Source organism: Phaenicophaeus curvirostris, unplaced genomic scaffold, assembly GCF_032191515.1.
Source record: "Phaenicophaeus curvirostris isolate KB17595 unplaced genomic scaffold, BPBGC_Pcur_1.0 scaffold_53, whole genome shotgun sequence".
In the NCBI taxonomy this organism is placed as follows: Eukaryota; Metazoa; Chordata; class Aves; order Cuculiformes; family Cuculidae; genus Phaenicophaeus; species Phaenicophaeus curvirostris.
This window is the reverse complement of record NW_027206675.1, coordinates 334,857-339,262: the sequence shown is the minus strand read 5'-3', so window position 1 is coordinate 339,262 and position 4,406 is coordinate 334,857.

Below are 4,406 nucleotides of genomic sequence, written 5' to 3'. Positions count from 1 at the left end.
CTCAAGCTCTGCCAGGGGAGGTTCAGGCTGGACATCAGGAAAAAAAATTTCAGGGAAAGGGTCATTGGGCCCTGGCAGAGGCTGCCCAGGGAGGGGGTTGAGTCACCTTCCCTGGAGGGGTTTAAGGGACGCGTGGATGAAGTGCTGGGGGACATGGTTTAGTGACTGATAGGAATGGATGGATGTGACGATTCAACCAAGAATCATCAGAGATGATTCTATGTGAACGCAGAGATTCTATGATTTTGTGATTACTAAATCATATCCCTAAGCACTTAATTTATCCACATTTTAAATACCTCCAGGAATGGGGACTCAATCTCCTCCCTGAGCACCCTGTTCCAGTGCTCGATAACCCTTTCGGTGAAGAAGTTTTTCCTAACATCCAATCTCAACCTCCCCTCGTGCACCTTGAGGCCATTCCCTCTCATCCTACCCCCTGGCTGAAGGGACCAGCAACCATCTTTACAACCTCCCTTCAGGTAATTGTAGACAGTGATAGGGTCACCCCTCAGCCCCGTCTTCTCCAGGCTAAACAACGGCGGGTTCCACCTTAAGACTTGTTCTCCAGCCCCTTCACCAGCTTCATTGCTTTTCTCTGGGCACGCTCCAGCACCTCAATTTCTTTCTTGCACTGAGGGGTGTCATGGCCCACTTTAAAAGAAAGTGAGTTCTTTTTCCCAGCATGGCCCCTGAGTAATTCAAAATCACTCTGAGGAATAGGTGTACACTATATCTTTTACTAAATAAGATGCATGCCTTTAAAACACTGGATTCAAACAATCAAACAACCCCCATGGGCCAGAGCACAGACAGGAATAGCTGCAGCCACAAAGTGACCGAAACAGCCCGTCAGTAGCGACGCTTCACAGCACTGTAAAAATCTCTTAACTGAGCCCCAAACAGCACCCAGAGCCCTAATGTTTCCCGGAGTCAAACCCAAAATCAAACCCAAACCGCCTGCTACTGCCCACAGCAGCTGCACCTGTTGCAAAGAGAAAAGGGGAAAAGAAGACAAGGAGAAAAGATAGGAAAGGAGAAAAGAGTTACAAGAGACAAATACTTGCAAGAGGTGAGAGATAGTCACCACCTTAGGAGCTCCACATGTCGCAGCACGTGTTTTGTTGTCTGGCTGGTCCAGAAGATGGTGAGTGCCCACACGCAACACACAAACACGAGACAAGACAAACAGAGAGGGACAAGCAGACAAAGACACACAGAGAGAGAGAGAGAGAGAGAGTGGCAGAGAGAGTTGCAGAGAGAGAGAAAACAGACAAACAGAGACAACAGACAGACAGAAGGACACAAGACAGACAAACAAACAAAGAGGTTCACAGAGTGTTGTGGAGAGAGAGATTCAATCCTTCCTGGGGCTTTTTTAAACCCTCTGTCCCCGCCCCTCACCTGATCAGGTTGGGGGGGAGAGGTAGCAGCCTCAGGCATGTCCCTCCTACTTAGACAAGTCCAGGTGTGCTCTCCAGCATTCCGGCCTTGCCACTGAGGCTGGGGGCCATCCACCTGCTTTGAGCCATCCAACTCATGACAGGCTAGGTCCACACACTTTTACCCTCTCAATCTTTGGCATCCAGCTGAAAGCAGAGGGCTGTGCTTCCTTCCTGGAGAGTGGAGAGAAATGGACCCTCTGAGGCGCGTCCCTCGCGGCGGGATGGATGTGCCCTGCAGACACACGCCTCTACAGTGGGCTGGGGACAATCAGCTCACCACCAGGGAAAGGCACCAGACTGCATCCAGTTCTGGAGTCCTTAGCACGGGAAGAACACGGAACACTTGGAGTGAATCCAGAGGAAGTCACAAAGCTGATCACCTCCTTCAGAAAGGCTGGAGCGCCTCCTATCAAAGGACAGGCTGAGAGAGTTGGACTTGTTCATCCTGGAGAAGTGGAGGATGCAAGGAGAACTTCTAGCAGCTTCCAGTACTGAAAGGGGTTCCAGGAAAGCCAGGGAGGGGCTCTTGATCAGGGAGTTCTGGGACAGGACAAGGGGGAATGCTTTTCAACTGAAAAAGGGCTTTGAGCAACCTGATGCAGTGGGAGGTGTCCCTGCCCATGGCAGGGGGGTGGAACTGGACGGGCTTTGAGGTTCCTTCAACCCAAACCAGTCCATGATTCCAGGAGCGGAAAGCACAACTTGTAAATTGCCTGTTTCTCAACATCCATCCATGGGAACAAGGTGACCTAAGGGACACCTTGCACCACCAGTGCCAGTAACGGTTTGATGCATTGGACAGTGTCTCAAAATGCAGCTATGAATTAAATGAACAAGAAATACAGGAGAATAACGGGTCATTGGAGAAAAAGATAGGAATGTGTCAGAGGGTAGAACTACACAGTCTGCAGCTGCAAAATCATTGAACTTGGAGGGTTGTGTTTTCAGGCCTTGTCCAATTCTGGCCACGCTGGCATGCGCTGCCCCAGTACCTGACTGGAGAGCAGCATCGCTGTGGGCACTGAGTCTGGCCCCAGGATCCAGGCATCAGGAAATTCACGCCATCTAATATAGTAAAAAAACTTTTGCAAACACGACCCTCCAAGCCAGTCCAGCAGAACCAAGGATGAAATGTCTGTGCTCAGGTCTAACAAAAACCCGCTGTGTATGCTGGCTCCCACAAACCAGTCCCTTCAGCCCTTTTGTCCCTGCTAGGGATAAACAACTGCACTTTCCTGAGCTCTCGGTCACCTATTTATTCCTGAGAAACAGCATTCTGGCACTGGGAGGTGCTTCCCTGGCTCCCAGACCTGCAAATAAATTCCTCCATTTCAGATACCGACAGACACACACAGAACTTGACGTGATCCAGCAATGGAGCTCACAGCACAAAGCCAACCCCAGAAATCCAATCATGCCCTGGGCTGCATCCAAAGCAGTGGGACCAGCAGGGCAAGGGAGGGGATTCTGCCCCTCTGCTCCACGCTGGTGAGACCCCACCTGGAGTCCGGCGTCCAGTTCTGGAGTCGTAAGCACAGGAAGGACAGGGAGCGAGTCCAGAGGAGGCCAGGCAGATGATCCCACGACTGGAGCACCTTGTGTATGAGGACAGGCTGAGAGAGTTGGGGCTGTTCAGCCTGGAGAAGAGGAGGCTCATGGGAGAACTTAGAGCAGCTTCCAGTACTGAAAGGGGCTCCAGGAAAGCTGGAGAGGGGCTCTTTCCAAGACTATGAAGCGATGGGATGAGGGAGAATGGCTTTAAATTGGAAGGGAGAAGATTTAGATTAGACATCAAGAAGAGGTGAGGGTGGGAGGCTCTGGCCCAGGTTGCCCAAAGAAGTTGTGGCTGCCCCATCCCTGGAGGTGTTCAGGGCCAGGTTGGATGGGGCTTGGAACAACCTTATCCAATGGGAGATGCCCCTGCCCATGGCCGAGGGGTGCAACTGGATGGGTTTTGAGGCCTCTTCCAGCCCAAACCATTCCATGATTCTACAATTCTAGGACCAAAAAGGAGGAAAAACCCTTGGCTATGGACCACCAGAGCTAAACGCAGCTTCCTTTCCACTCCTGGAAAATCCCAGGTGCCCTCATTGGGCAACGCCATGCAGCCCTTTGGGCATCCTCGTGTCCCCCGGGGCAACCAAGTTCTACCCATGGGCAAACCAGTGTCCTCACTGGGCAACCCAGTGCCAGCGTTTGTGCTCTGTGTCTCACTTTACCTAGAGGAAACATTTTCATCCCCTTCCTTCTACCACTTTGGATTAACTGCGAGCAATGTGGATGGTTCATTAAATATTTAGGCTGATGCATCTCCATTATTGTGGCCTTTTTCAGTCTCTTCTTGTTATTCCAGGTACTGCAGCTCGGCCTGAGACTGCACCAAAGCGTTTTACAGCTTCTCACAACCGCAGTGCCCCCCTGCCCCAGTGCTCCTCTTCCTGTGCACACACGCATTTCCCAGAGAAAGCTGCGCTTCTGCTGCCAAAGATCTGACAGCAAAAAGATCTCAAATTCTTTGGTGTATACCAAGATGAGCACACTTTGATTTCACTTTAATCACACGACTTGCTTTCAACAGGTGTTGAAACTTACTAAACCGAAATTGAAAGTTCAACACACAAGCTGGTTTTCTATAGCTCAATCAGATCAAATAATTTCAATTAAAGCAAGCCATGCTCTGCGCCTCGGCAGGACATGCACACACCCTTGGACAAGCTCCCAGTCTCCATCTATGCCCACTCTCTCTCCTTGCCCAGAGACAGTTCTGTTCAGATGAATCACTGCACAGCGAGGGACACCACTAATAGTTTTGGGCAACCACAGGGGTCTTGAACTATTTGCTAAATTGAGTAATAGTAATAATAATAATAACAACGATTAGATGTTACTGTAAATGGCCTGGGGTGCTCTGCAAAGCACGCAGACCAGGGACTTCCTGCACCAGGCTGAGCAGGGACAGCA